The 16,191-nt window shown below is 45.1% G+C and overlaps 1 pseudogene; it reads left to right on the top strand.

The window, feature by feature from the left end:
* Positions 1-720: 720 nt before the first annotated feature.
* Positions 721-962, top strand: LOC101553581 (U6 snRNA-associated Sm-like protein LSm6; annotated as a pseudogene).
* The last annotated feature ends 15,229 nt before the right edge of the window (positions 963-16,191 follow it).

Here is a 16,191-nt window from a genome sequence, read left to right as displayed (position 1 = left end):
CATTCTTGGTACACTTTTTGTTTGTGCTCAGGGATCACTCCTGATGGGGGCATGGGAAACCAAATGAAGTGCAATAAATCAACCTGATGAACCACATGCAGCCTCTACCTACTCATCTGCACCTGGGATTTATGCTCTCTGGTATGGGTTGACTTTTATCCCCTCATCCACTCTCCAGATATACATTCAAGGTTTCCCATTCCCTCAGCATATTTCGGCCATTGTCATGTAGAAACCAGGTCCTGTGACACGTGCAGCTCAGACCCCTCCTCAGTGAGACAAGAGGCAGATCTCATGGGAACCCCAAACTCACTCTCAGTGAAACTTGGTGCCGCCATAGCAGCCCTGGATGAGTGCTGATAGGGCTTCCAGCATCCACAGGGAGATGCCCTGAGCCATGGGACCAGCTGCCTCTACTCAGGGAGTCTGAATATCCCAGGGTTCCTCACACTATCTCCCACAGTCACACATGGCTTTTGTCAAGACCAGCTCTGGGTGTACAGTCCTGAAGCAAGGATGCTGTGAGGGTTAAGAGAAGAGGGGGAGTGCGGGTCCTGGGAGCCAGTTGTGAGGAAGAATCTTGCTCAATGGGATTTAGCCCCTGAGTGCAACTGACCCTAAGGTCCCATGAATGGAGTCAATGTGGCTTCTCCCACAAACCAGATCATACTCCAGACTTAACTCTGGCACATCTGCAGATTTCTGATCAGGACCGGTAAGATGAGTGTATGGAAGCAAACCGCCAGTGACTACCTAAAACATACCATTGGACGATTGTAGTCAAATAAAAGTTCTGGAGTGGTCGCCTACTGTGGGGTCCTGGGTTGCCTTTATGGTTAGATGGATATCTCCTTGGAGCAGACGGAGAGTATGTGAACGGCCATCTAAAGAATAAGTCTGTGGATGCTTTCATACGTGGGAAAGACATGTCATACATAAGCACACAGAAGAGAAGAATGTGAGGAGACTGGGCCGATTTTTCCTCCTTGGATCACTTTTTATGAAATTATTTGATTTTGTGATATAACTTTTCTCAGTTTTTCTACTAGTTAATTTATTCCTGATGTGAACAAGATAAATGTATAAGATTTGATTGTAATGGAGTTCTTTCATACGGAGTCTCAGTCATACCAATTTATCTCTGTGTGTGCAAAGTAGACAGAATGCAAAAGGGATTTAAAAAACTTGAATCAAAAAAAGAGAGAGAGGGAAAAGAAATAAAACAAATAAATCATGGGGTCAGGTAGGTAAGCACCTCCTGGCCTAAGATCCCCGACTGTCGTCCACTTTCAGTATTTATTGTCTAGAAGCAGTAATCACCAAAACGGGAAAAATATACTTGGGTCATGTGCCTAAAAATCTTAATTGAATTTGTACAATGCTTTGGGGAGAATTGTCATTTTGACAATGTGATCCCTATAGGGATACCCTTGTCATTCTTCAAAGAAATGGAGTGGGTGCTCCTGAAATTCATATGGAACAATAAGCCCCCACGAATAGCTAAAGCAATCCTTGGGAAAAAGAAAATGGGAGGAATCAACCTCCCCAACTTCCAACTCTACTACAAAGCGGTAGTCATTAAAACAGCTTGGTGCTGGAACAAAGGCAGAGCAGCAGACCAATGGAACAGGGTTGAATACTCTGACACGTCCCCCCAAGTATATGAACATCTAATCTTTGATAAGGGAGCAAGAAATGTGAAGTGGAGCAAGGAAAGCATGTTTAACAAATTGTGCTGGCAAAACTGGACAGCTACATGCAAAAAAATGGGCTTAGACCTCCACCTATCACCGTGTACGAAAGTCAGATCAAAATGGATTAAAGACCTCAACATCAGACCACAAACCATAAGGTACATTGAAGACAAGGTCGGCAAAACCCTCCACAACATTGAAGTCAAAGGTATCTTCAAAGCTGACACGCCACTGGCCAAGCAGGTCAAAACAGAGATAAATAAATGGGACTATCTCAAACTAAGAAGCTTCTGCACCTCAAGAGAAACAGTGACCAAAGTAAAAAGACAATCTACAGAATGGGAAAGGATATTTATGCAGTACCCAACCGATAAGGGGTTCATATCAAGGATATACAATGCACTGATTGAACTCCACAAGAAGAAAACTGCCAACCCAATCAAAAAATGGGGTGATGAAATGAACAGAAAATTTCCCAAAGAAGAAATCCGAATGGCTCAGAGGCACATGAGAAAATGTTCAACATCACTAATCATCAGGGAGATGCAGATCAAAACAACAATGAGATATCATCTCACACCACAGAGACTGGCCCACATCTCCAAAAACAAAAACAACCGGTGTTGGCGTGGATGTGGGGAGAAAGGGACTCTTCTTCACTGCTGGTGGGAATGCCAACTGGTTCAGCCCTTTTGTAAAACAATATGGACAATTCTCAAAAAATTAGAAATTTAGCTTCCATTTGACCCAGCAATACCACTCTTGGGAATATATCCCAGAGATGCAAAAAGGTATAGTAGAGATGGCATCTGCACTTCTCTGTTCATTGCAGCATTGTTTACAATAGCCAGAATCTGGAAAAAACCAGGGTGCCCCAAAACAGATGACTGGTTAAAGAAACTCTGGTACATATACACAATGGAATACTATGTAGCTGTCAGAAAACACGAAGTCATGAAATTTGCATATAAATGGATCAACATGGAAAGTATCATGTTGAGTGAAATGAGTCAGAAAGAGAGACATAGAAAGATTGCACTCATATGTGGAATATAATATAATTGAGAAGTGCAAATTTGCAGTGATGCAACTTCTGGCAGATATTTCTCTGGACTTAGTTACTAAAATACTAAAATACAAAAACCCAAAACCTGAGGCCACTAGATGCGGTCACTCGACCTCATACCTCTCCATTCTCAGCAATGGAAAACAAATTGCCAAATGCTTCCTTTTCAGCAGGTCTGACTTTAGGGGGGGGAGACTCTCCAAACTATAATAGTGAGTTTTGTTGAAATATTGAATGCAATCAAAGTGAAAGTAAAGTGAAATTTATCAGTTACACAGGCGGGGGGGGGGCTAGGGGTGGTGGGGGTGCTAGGGGTGTGGGGGGACGGGGTGGAGCTATACTGTGATTCTTGGTGGTGGAATATGTGCACTGGTGAAGGGATGGGTGTTCGAGCATTGTATAAATGAGACTTAAACCTGAAAACTTTGTAACTTTCCACATGGTGACTCAATAAAAAATTTTTTTAAAAAAGCAAAAAAAAAACCTTAATTGATCTGGGAATAGACTTTATTTTACCTGAGAATATTATTTACCAGATCAAAGGTTTGTCAAGGGCTTTCTCCATTGAAATTCTCAAAGAAGAAGGAGTGCGATAGAACTTATACAGAACACACAAAGTGCGTGTTCAGCCTCTGGGGTCAGCACTCTGGATTGAAAGGTCCCATGAACTACCCATTCAGTCCATCTCCTTTTTTTGTTTATTTATTTACTTTTAAAAAATTTATTTATTTTTAATTAGTGAATCACCGTGAGGGTACAGTTCCAGATTTATACATTTTTGTGCTCATATTTCTCACATACAAGGTTCGAGAACCCATCCCTTCACCAGTGCCCATTCTCCACCACCAGTAAACCCAGCATCCCTCGTATCTTCCCCAATCCCATCTTCCCCCACCCTTTTGTTCTCTATCTCTAATTAGGTGTTGTGGTTTGCAATAAAGGTGTTGAGTGGCCACTGTGTTCAGTCTCTAGTCTACATTCAGCCCGCATCACCCTTCCCCCGCATGGCAGCCGACCACATTATACTTGGTGATCCCTTCTCTGAATTGCCCTCTCGCCAGAATGTGAGGCCAGCCTCCAAGCCATGGAGTCAACCTCCTGGTACTTATTTCTACTATTATTGGGTGTTAGTCTCCAACTCTGTTATTCTATATTCCACAGATGAGTGCAATCTTTCTATGTCTGTCTCTCTCTTTCAGACTTATTTCACTTAGCATGATACTTTCCATGCCGATCCACATATATGCAGAATTCATGACCTCCTCTTTTCTAACAGCTGCATAGTATTCCATTGTATAGATGTACCAAAGTTTCTTCAACCAGTCATCTGTTCTAGGGCACTTGGGTTTTTTCCAGATCCTGGCTATTGTAAACAGTGGTGCGATGAACATATAAGTGCAGATGTCATTTCAACTCTACTTTTTTGCTTCTATGGGATATATTCCCAGCAGTGGTATTGCTGGGTCAAATGGAAGCTCAACCTCTAGTTTTTTGAGAATCGTCCATATTATTTTCCAAAAGGGCTGAACCAGTCGGCATTCCCACCAGCAGTGTAGAAAGGTCCCTTTCTCCCCACATCCTCTCCAACAGTGGTTGATTTTGTTCTTTTGGATGTGTGCTAGTCTCTGTGGTGTGAGGTGGTATCTCATGGTTGTTTTGATCTGCATCTCCCTGATGATTAGTGATGTAGAGCACTTTTTCATGTGCCTTTTGGCCATTCGTATCCATTCCTTGGGAAAGTTTCTGTTCATTTCTTCGCCCCATTTTCTGATAGGGTTGGATGTTTCCTTCTTGTAGAGTTCAACCAGTGCTTTATACACCATTGATATCAACCCCTTATCAGATGGGTATTGTGTAAATAGCCTTTCCCATTCTGGAGATAGTCTTTGTATTCTGGTCACTGTATCTTTTGTGGTACAGAAGCTTTTTAGTTTAATGTAGTCCCATTTTTGATCTCTGTTTCCACTTGGTTGGCCAGTTGCATGTCATCTTTCTCTCAGTCCATCTCCTTTATCCATATCCCCAGCAGGCCATGAGCTCAGACCTCAGGCTGCTCAGTGCTCTGGAGACTGTGCTCAGAGGGGGCTTCATGGTGCCTTTCAGGGTAACAGGGAGTCACAGACACTGGGAGAATCTCACACCCCAACTTGTGGGTCTCTGTACACTATTCTTTGCCGTTTCCAGGGCCCTATAGCACCACAATAGATTCTAGGGTCTTAGGACTTTCTCAGAGCCTGAATTTTCTCAGCTAAACCCCAAATTGGACCAGCTAAAACTTGGAGTTGAAGCAGCAGAGGGGCAGGGTGGGGATTGTCTGTGGTCATGGCCTGGCCTCAGCCTCCCACGTGGACCTCATCTATAAAATACTCTGATTTAGGAATTTACAGATACATCAATGTGAGTACTGTGATCCTAGTACTTTTGTAGGAGAAGGTGGGGTCACGAGATCAGAGCTTTCACACAATTATTTTCAATAATCGTGAGGCAGGGACTTTCATAATTGAAGACCTAGCAGACCTTGAGAGCTAAGATACACCTCAGGGATCATGCCCCTTGGAACTAAGTGACCCTCTAACTTCCCAGTTCTTCCCCATCACACTTTAAACTGTGCAAGCCATGTGCCAGCTTATAACCATCATGGGCACCTATTCCTCTGCAGAATTTTCCACAAACCCCAAGCAATCCTCAGACTAACCTAGTGATGTACAAATTCTCCTTGATTCTGAGAATTTCCCTGGATGGAGCATCACACCCATAGGTTCCATCTCAATGTAGGAAGATCCCACAGGCTTCTCCTGGGCTTCTGACCAACACCTATTGGAGGGGTTTTCATGACTTCATCTTTAGTAAGATTACTGGGATTGACTTGGTCACAGAATTTAGAAAATGATTTTTGTTTGAGAAATGCTAATTCTCTAAAAATTCTCAATGTTGAACTGAAGATGAGCAGAAGGAAAAGATGCACAGGGCAGGTGAGAGGAAGGCCGCAGAGTCAGTCTCTCTCTGGCACCCCGCTCTCGTGAACTTCACCAACCCATGATCTGCTTAAACTCCTTATACTAAGTTTAATAGAGACCATTGCAGATACGACTCTTAATGCATTTGTCATTGTCGACTGACCTCTCTCTCCACTGAACTTTATCAAGAACATAAAATTTGAGGATTAGAATCTAAATTCCTCCCTGCCATCACATGGTGACCCCACTGAGCAGCTCTCCTGTTCTAGTGACCTTCCACAGTACTCGTTAGACATTCAAGTGCACTATTTCGTCTTTTTAATCAATAGAGATATAATGCTTCAATGTCAGTGACAAAGACTGAAACTGTGTTTCTTACTGTGAATCTCACTCTCATCCAAGGACAAAGTTATTACACACGGATAAAATTCGGGAAACTGTGAGACTGTGAATGTGGCAGCTCCAAGGATTCCCTGCAGGGGATGCTCACACCCACTCAAGAGCTTAGGCCTAGGAGCAGGAACAAAGCACCAGGTGGGTTTCTCACCCAGGGTCCAGGTTTCCTGTCGGAACAGCGGTAGCAGAAAAGCTCTGATGAGAGGTCAGCAGAATTGTGCTCCAGTGCAAGATTCTGTCTATTGCCCGAGTCACTGTGAGAACTGAACCAACTCAGGGCAGCCAAGACAATATACATGACAGTTTTGGGTGTCAGGACCCTCACCCGCTGGACAGTGGACAGCTGCATGTGCTTGTGAGTGGACCCAAATTGGCCCTTCTGTCCACCACAGACCCTGCAGCATACAGGACTCCAGGAACACACTGGGCCTGTCAGCCCCCCACCCCTCCCACTTCTGCTGCCCAGGGCTGTCTCCACCACACTTGCCCTCCTGTGGCCTGTCCTCAGGTGAGGTGGATCCTAACTCACATGGCCCCTGCACTCCTCTAAATTCTCCCCACTCTGTGCTGAGCCTGAGACCCAGGAGCTGAAGTCTTGCTCACTGTCCTTGCTGAGTCTCAATTCGTCTCTAACATCCATCACTGGTGTCTACCACCATGTACCTTCAGACATGTGACTCTCACGTGGGCTGGTGAGGCCTCATCCCTGCTCACCCACATGCCCTGCACACAAGGACTCAGGGTCAGGGAGGCCACCCACGGCTGCTGAGCCAGGAGCCCTCAGCAACCCACAACTCATGGTACAGGGAGAACCGAAGGGGCCACCCCATGGTGTCCACGGAGAAACACAGTCAGGGATGGGGGCTGGTCACACACCCTGTCTGCATGCTGACTCCCCCATCTGCATCCGGTCTCTCTCAGGGGTAGGACAGGAACCGTGCCGGTCTCTCCAGGGTGCTGTGGAAACCCTGTTCACTGAAGTGAGAAATCAGTGCTGGTGGCCTGGAAAGCAGGTAAAGGACCCTGTACAGCAGAGTCTGTGCATTGAGTCGAGATCCAGAGCTAATAGCCTGAGAGCTGAGGACCCTCCACTAGCTCTGCTCTGAATTCCTGCAGGGTCGGGATCCCTCAGCGATTACCCTATGAAGAGGATCCTGAGGCTCAAGGAGACCGGCTGGACTCTGAGCTGTCTGCGGAAATGAGCAGAATTAAGTGCCTTTGACCAGGCCACCCACAGCAGGAACCATGGCAAAGAGGGAGAAGCATTTTCCTTGTCCCAATAATCAGTGTCTAGAGGAGATCCCCCAATCACAACTGTGAAGTGGAGGAGGAGCGAGACAGAAGCATCGCAGCCAGGAGGAAGATCCACCGCATTGCTGTGCACCTCTGTAAAATGGGAGAGAATTGGTCTTCACAGGAAGGAAAAACACTTCTAGACCTTCTCCAAGCTGGGTGTGTGTCTGTTTCACAATGAAGAATTTTAGTAGGAGAAAAGCAATTAAATAAAATGTCTTTTATTTAGGAAATCTGAGGAAAGAGAGGGAGAGACAGGAGAAACAGGGAGACAGACAGAGACAGAGAGATTAAAGAGAGAGATACAGAGAGACAGAGTCAGAGAGAGAGTGTGTCACAGGCCTGAGAGTATTAGGCTTCTGGAGAGGCAGAGAGAGCTGAGGGTCACATCTCAGGAGGGGAGACGTGGGCGGCTTGTGTGCGGGCAGAATGGGCTGGCTCCATGCCCGCCTTCTTCCCTGTCCCGTGTAGTCTATATCCACATCTCGCTACCTGCCCCACGTGGAACTTTCACCCAGGGATGAGACCGTTGCTTGTCATTGTCAAGAAGGTGAGGCTGAGACTTTAATGGTTATACTTTGATACTCTTTGCCTGGCTCGTGTTCACTCTGGGACTTCTCTCTGTAGGGTTTCTGCTGGCGCTTATCAAAGTCTTATCAGGCCTCAGGTGAATTTTAAGCTCTTTTGAATTATGTCCCAAGAATTCATTGACAGGGGGTTCATTCAATACTTGCCTGAGTGTCTGCATCAGTACCATCAGTGACAATGAAAAGATCCACCATTAAAACTATCTTCAAATTTCAGTGTTTCACTCACAAGGTAAGTGAGTGAACAAATACTGAGAATTTTAAATGATGTTGGATTGTTCCTGCCCTGTGCGAATTTCACTTGGACAATGACACTGTGTGCTAAATCTCAGGATTTCCATTCACAGTGGGAGAACGGGAGCCCCACACAGGAACACAGAGGGGCACGGGCCTGTCTACAGGGTAGAAGCCCTGGGGGGGCTGGGATTGGTCATCAGGGACCTGAGACATAGGGACTCTCCTCCCCAGCTGCCATTTCCCCCTCAGCAATTCCTGTTCCCTGAGAGAGCCTCAGCACGTTTCCTGTGCTGGAGGAAGAGGCCTAGCTCTGAGAGGGCCCCAGGGACAGGCTTGAGTGCTCTGAGCCACAGACAGCACTTCCTCCCATGGAGCCCACACACCAGACTCTCCTGGGTCCCTTCCTTTCTCTACAGAGTCTCCCCTATGCAAATAAGCACTCAGAACCCAGGGTTAAAACCACGTCTATACTCACCCCAACTCGGGCTCCCTCTACCCCTGACACGGTGTCTGAGAAAATGGATCTCGTGGGCAGGAATGTGCATCAGCGCTGGTTCCTCCTCCTTCTGGTGGCAGCTCCCAGGTGTGAATATCCCCTGGACAGAGAATCCAAGGTGGGCATGGGGCCCTGAGCCCGTGACTCACTGTGGATCTCTGTCCCCAGGTGTTCTGTCCCAGGTACATCTGCAGGAGTCGGGACCAGGCCTGGTGATGCCTTCGCAGACACTGTCCCTCACCTGCTCGGTCTCGGGATTCTCTCTAGCCACCTCTGCTTTGGACTGGGTCCGCCAGTCCTCTGGAAAAGGGGCTGGAATGGATTGGTGGTATAGATACTGTTGGGAACACAGCCTATAACCCAAGTCTTCAGTCCTGAGTCAGCATCTCCGGGGACACCTCCAAGAACCAAGTTTACCTAAAACTGAGCAACTCAGTAACTGAGGACACAGCCGTGTATTATTGTGCAAGACACACAGTGAAGGCAAGTCCCTGTGAGCCCAGACACAAACCTGCTGAGGGAGACAGGGGAGCTGCAGGGGTGCATGTGACCACCAGACAGCGCTCTGCTCCTGGCCTTCAGGGCTGTGCCCAGGGGCAGCGTGAGAGGGGCTGTGTATGGGTCGCTTTCTTTTCTTTCTTCTTCATTTTGTTTACAATTCTTTTTCCCTATTTTGGGGGATCATTTTCTTTTTATTATAATATGTTAGACAGATTTAATAAAGTAAGTATAAAAATTTTACTTATTTCCTCTTCTGGTACAAATTTATTTATTCCTCTTCTAGTCTCAGAGTCCCCGAGAGACTGCTCTATTCCTTCAAGTAAGGTTTGGTTACTTTTCGCTCATATAAACATAGATAAAATTATATCTGTCATCTCAGTACAACTGAGTGGACCCTGATAATGTTCTCTAACAACTTCCCGATTGACAGATTCAGAAAAATCATGTCACATTCGATTTATTAGAGGAGGTTTTACAAACTTTCACAATCACTGTATCACTGTCATCACTGCATCCCATTATTCATCGATTTACTCTAGCGGTGACCAGTAACGTCTGAATTCTTCTCAGCCCTGAGGTTTTAGCAGCCTCTCCTTACTCTTCTTTCCCATCGATTGTAGGCTCTCTCAGGGTGAGGGGAATGAGACCTATCGTTACTGTTTTTGGCATATCGAATATGCCACAGGTAGCTTGCCAGGCTCTGCCCATCGGGGCGGGATAGTCTCGGTAGCTTGCCAAAATTTTGAGTAGACAGAATAGTTAAAAAGAATATAAACCAGCAGAGCTATACATTCACTTAATCATTATGGCAAATAAGCATATATGCCGACCTGGGTTAAAAGCCCAGCATTCCATATGGTCCCCCGAGCACCGCCAGGGGTAATTCCTGAGTGCAGAGCCAGGAGTAACACCTGTGCATCGCCAGGTGTGACCCAAAAAGAAAAAAAGTACTGTGCTTGCATGTTCCTTTTATAAACTTTAAGTACAGTTCTGGTGTAGGTGTTTCTTGAGAGCATATATGTCTACCTACTTGGGCTTATTCTTGTTAGTCTGTATCTTTAATGCATTAAAAAGTCATTTGTATTTCTGAGTATAGCCTACACATATAGAAGAAGCAAAAATCTATACAAATCATTTCTGAAAATAGGGAGACGTAAATCATTGGGTCAAATGAATTGTTCAATACAAAATAACCAAATACTCAGAAATCATAATTTTTGTAAGTTTTCATGAATACTTACTGCCCTGGGTAACACATTCCAGAACTTGGGCCTGCCTTCTCTTGTAAATTGAAAGCACAGAAGTTTCTTAATCTAAAGAGAAAATGCAAATCAAACCCTTACTGTGCTGATGAAAACCAGCCCAGGGACCGACTCTGGGACAGAAGTCAGCCCAGGAATTCCCAGCTGGCCCTGGGCTCAGCATGGAGTTTGGGCTGAGCTGGGATCTCCTTGCTGCAGTCCCAGGAGCTAATGGATCAGGACAATAACCTTGAGTGAAGGTGAGTGAGAGGAACAGAAGAATGATGAGTTTCCTGACCAGGATGCCCTTGTCTTTGCAGGCGTCCAGTACGAGTTGGAGTCGTGTAGTCTGTGTAGATGTGAGGCAGCTTGAGAGTTTCTGGAACTCAGTGTTTTGACTGCACTGGCCAAAGCAACAGAACCAAAAATGAACAACTGTGACTCAAATGACAATTTTTCTTCATGGCAAAAGAAACAAGGACTAAAACTCAAAAGCACCCTCCATAAAGGGTAGACATACTTATACTCCACACATCTGAAACAGAGTTAAAGTCCAAAATGTACAACAGATCCACAAAAAACAATGACAAAAAGTCAAAATTTCATAAAAATATGTAAGCAATATTCTTCTTGTCTCTGAAGACAGGTGAATGTTCAGTTACATTAAAAATGTGTTCATCTTTAGTGATAGCAGGGAAATCCAAATAAAAAAGACAGTTATATATCTCATACTAGTTAGAAGGGAACAGAGTAAAGTATCAGAAAAAAACTATTCATGACCACATGTAATAACAAAGGAAGTTTAATATACTGCGCTCATGAATGCTCTTTTAGTAACGATGGGTAAAAGAATCCAGATTTCTAAAAAAAATGAAGACGAAAATTTCCCTACAACCCAGCAATTCCACTTCTCTCACAGAAGTCAAAAAATATTCATTCACTAGGACATACGCAACACTTAGTGCAATAGCTCAAATATGTACTTCCCGGGTGTGCAATGACAGATGAGTAGATAAGGAAGGTGAGGCACATGGACACAATGTAACACTTTGCGACTGAAGGACATGATGACATCGTGCAAGTCATTTCAACTTTGATGGAGCCAGAGGATTCTCACATTAAGTGAAGGGAGACATAAGGTCTTGTACCAAGTGACCTCACTCACACATGGCATGTAAATTGAGATGACTTGGGGTGCAAGGTATTAAAGGAGATAGAAATAAAAATATTTCAAAAAGAAATTATTGTGGAAAGTCAAAGGCAAGAAAGGAAAGGACAGGAGAAGCAGTAAGAAGAGATGGATGTGAGGTGACAGGAGCAGGGGAAGGTCCCTGGGCACATCAGTTATGTAGCAGGATGATTTAAGTAGACAGCTAAACCACAGGGTCATCAAGGCTACAAGCCTGGGACACAAAACACAAACTATCACTGTTAAGGAGGCAGGGGGAAAGGTGGGAAGAAATCAGAGAATATTAGTAGAGGAAGTTGACACTGGTGGTGGGATTGGTGATAGAACATTATATGTCTGAAACTATTAATTGCACATATGTAAATCACAGTGTCTAAATAAAAAATGTTTTGGAAAAAATATATGCATATAACTATGAAAGTGGAAGCTGAAGTAGATGCATGGGGCAAGTTTTATAGGAGGGACACTGAGTCTCCATGCTCTAGCTGAGTATGGTGCTTCCCACAATCTCTGAACACCATTCACTTGAGTTTTCATGGAGATTTTACTCCATAAGTGAGATTCATTATTTATTGGCCTTGGAGATTAAATGCAATTTCCAATCTCCTGTTCAGATGATTGAAGTCGAGTTATTGAAATTGAAGTTTCCAAACTTCTTTTCACGTGGCTAACTTGACAATTAGTCATTTCTAATAATTAGGTGGCCTTTATGCCTTCAAAATAATCTACAAGCGAAACAAGGTGAACCTCTATAAAATTCCATATTACTAAGGACATCTAAATAGTTTTCGTAGCTCTGTGTCAAAAACGAGGACACTGTGTGTGTGAGTTTGTATACATAGACATAAAGTCATTGTAAATCACAATATTCCTCAAGAGATGAAAGAAAGAAATTAGAGTAAGATATCATTATACTCACATACTCATTGTGAGTATGTCACGTGTTGATACTTGAAAGTAGGCTTAGTGGCAGTATATTTGTACATATATATGTATACATATATATACATATATATGTATATCACTGTATCATTGTCATATTGTTCATCGATTTACTCAAGCAAGCGCCAATGACATGTCCATTCCTTTCTGTCACGTGCTAGTGTACTTGGAAGGCATATTGGGAGCACTTTCAGGGTCAGGGGAATGAGCACCATCATTGTTACTGTTTTTGGCATATAGTATGCCAAGTGTAGCTTGCCAGGCTCTGCCTTGTAGGTGGGATACTCTCGTAGCTTGCCGGGCTCTCCAACAGTGATCGAGGTTTGGGAGGCAGTCTCTAATCACCATTACAGGTGCTCCCAGTCAGGCATGTACATATATTTCCCTCTATGATTTGTTGCCTACTGTCTAAACCCCATCAAATATGAAGTGGCAATTATGGAAAATGACTAGGAAGTGTCCTATGATGAGTCATGGCCGTGCAGTCCAGGAATATGTTTACGCATATGTAAGGCTAGGCCTAAGCATGTGGAAAGCGGCCCGGAGTGTGGCAGTGTTTGGGTTGTGGAGGTTGGCTGCCGGGGCTGGGTCCATTGGGGTGGGGAGGGCTTTCACCCACCCCCTTCCGGGGCACCCCGAGTGAAAACAGCCTGGTGCAAAGTCCGGTGGCATGGTTATGGGCCTCATTTTATGCTCCCTTCAGGGAGAAGCAGCCGTGAGTTCTGGACAGTGACTGATGAGATTATATGGTGCTGGCAGGAGGTGGCTTATGGTCATATTCTCTGGGTTTCCGGAGAATGGGGGAAGCAGGCAGAGGATCTCTGCTCCTGGGTCCTGTGTAAGGTCACAAAATTCCACATTACCTGGGTTCTATGGGACTTTATTCATGCGTGAGGCTAAGCCCAATCGTGTGGAAAGGGCCTGGAGCATGGTGGCTGTTGGGTTGTGGAGGTTGGCTGCCAGGGCTCAGTCCCTTGGGGCGGGGAAGATCCTCACCCGCCCCCCTCAGGGGTACCCCAAGTCAAAACAGCCTGGCGCAGAGTGCAGTGGCATAGTTATGGGTGTGGAAGTCGATGTGGAGGTCTCGTTCTGTTCAGCAGGGAGAACCCTTCGTAGGGCGCAGCCAAAAGAACAGACGCAGAGCCCGGAGGAGGGAGAAAAGGCATTAATTCTATGGCAGTTACAGTATTTATACCTCCCTGTTGGGAGGAGGTGGTGCCAGGACCCCCAACAGAAATGCAGGATGTGGCACGGGATTTAGCTAGTAATAAACAAATGCTGATAGGATAAGATCAGTAAGATTAGGAGTGGCAACCTTTGCTAGGTGTGGCATGGGGTTAGCTAGTGATTAAACAAATAGTGACAGGATAAGATCAGTAAGGTAAAATAGCTCCCTACATCTCCCCCTGTTTTGTTTTAAATTAAATGTGGTCAGGGGAGGCATTGTCCGGTATCCCTTGTGACATAAAGACTCCATTTTTGCAGGGAGAGGAAGGAAAGGATGATCGGGTCTATGCAGGGGGCTCCTCATAGGCCCCATCAATCCTTGGTTTTGGAGTAACCTCTAAGCTATACCGGAATACCTCGCAGGGAGCCGGGCCGGGGTATCAGCCCTCCCTTGCAGTGCTTTGCCTGGCAACCTGATCCACAAGAATAAATCCTTGGGAGCCCGGCAAAGAACTGGGGGAAGATGAGGTTCTACAAATCAAGCCAAAGATCCTTAAACACTCGAAAATCTCATTTGTTACTCTAAGATATTAATCCAGCCCTGGACCCAAAGTAGCACTTGCTGTGGAGTGTCCAATTGTTGCTCAACATCATGGTTGACAGTAGCCTGCATTGTCCCAAGGTGGTAAGAGTCATTTTGTCATGTTTAGACGAAGTTGTGTGTCTGGACCAAGGCTTGAAGAACTATTCCTGCAACAGCATCAGTGGTGGTTACAGCAATGAGTCCAGGATAGCTGCGATCAGGGGCCCAAGGAATTGTCAGGAGTGCCGGAGCAGTTGTGTCAGGTCTTCAGTCAGGAGCCCTTTATCGGGGAAGCGTTGCCATTCTCTGGTCAGGTTCACTGGTAACCATATGCGATCTGGCCCTTAATAAAATTATACTGTGGGGAGAATCTTGGATTGAGAGGGAAGAATTGAGACAGGAAAATAATGCACAATCACCAGAAAAGAAAAATCTTTTGTGAGTGATCAGAGGTAGTATGAATTTGGGACTTGGTATGAATCCAAGTCTGAAAGTGAAGAGGGAGACATGGAGGCACTCCAATGCAGACAGGATCAAGTGAGTATCCTAGAGAAAAAATTAAAAGGTGTTTCTTCTTTATTCGGCAGCTGAGGCATCTGTGGATCCCATGGAGGGGGTAAAAGAAAAGAATTGTTAGCCCAGATACTGGGTCCTGGCATGGTCCAATCTACAACCTGTAAAAGTGGAGGGTGAGGAATGTAAGTCCAATAGATATGTTTAGCTTACTGGAATTCAAGAGGATTTCAACTGTTAATAACTATTAATGTTCTTCCAATATGAAATCTAGATTGAAAATTTCGATTTCTTTGTAGGCGCCACATTCTGATTAGAAATCTTTGTTTAGACCTGATCTAGCAAGCTCCAAAGATACATAGATCTTTTAAATTGCTGGGCTCCATATCACTCTGACCTCCCTTAATTTTGTTTGCTCAGATCTAAGAATTACTGACTTTAAACTAGCTCTAATACTCGAGTGTTTCACAGACAGAGAGACAGACAGTCAGACAATAAACATCACACATGTGCACAAATATATAATTGATCGATCAATCTGACCCTTAAAGAATGGCAGGAAAAAACTGATAGACTGAGAAAGGAAAGAGCAGTCCCCAGGGCAAAGTGAGCCCTGTTGGCCGATTGGGAACATTGCTCCCTGTTTCTCTGCCTGAGCAGCCAGTTTCCTGCTTGTTGAAAAAACGGGTCAAGAAAGCACTTTTGTTGATATAAGCTGGCAAAACCTTCTCAAAGTTGTTAAAAACTAAGCAGAACTAAGAAAGATAATGAGACAATTGCACACACACTAGGAGCACACGCACAAATCTTACTCCTGCACACACTTGGACCGGTCCTTCTTTCACGCGGGTGCACACCCCACTCACCACATTCACACTGAGACTCCCGATCCTGCCCTACGGGCATCATCTTCGGTCTTGAAGTAACGCTGGTTCCTGCTCCAGCCAGGCCAAGTCTGAATAACTGTTCTGTGAGCGAGACCACTAGTTGGTCACTCCCGACGCGGCTGACTGAGCAGAAGCAAGTTCCTGGGCAGTGGCAGAAGGGACACTGTCCTCAGAGGATTCATTTATTCTCTGGGTTGAAGTCGGTTCAGCCAGAGCAGGTGTGTCGACCTGCCTTATCAGTCGTTTGGGGAGCCAGCGGGCTACACTATCAGCAGCATCAAATATGCAGGCTGATCCTCGGCCCCATATAAGGACTGGATCAGGGCCCTTCCATAGACCACACAGAGGGTCTTTCCACCTTACTTTTGCATAAGTGTGGCTGGTGGAAGTATGCCAGAAACGGTCTGCTGCGCTGTGACCTTCTTTGTCCAGTATAAGAAAG

The sequence above is a fragment of the Sorex araneus genome, chromosome X (assembly GCF_027595985.1).
Source record: "Sorex araneus isolate mSorAra2 chromosome X, mSorAra2.pri, whole genome shotgun sequence".
NCBI lineage: Eukaryota > Metazoa > Chordata > Mammalia > Eulipotyphla > Soricidae > Sorex > Sorex araneus.
The sequence above is the reverse complement of the archived record's forward strand: the minus strand, read 5'-3'. Positions and strand labels throughout refer to the sequence as shown.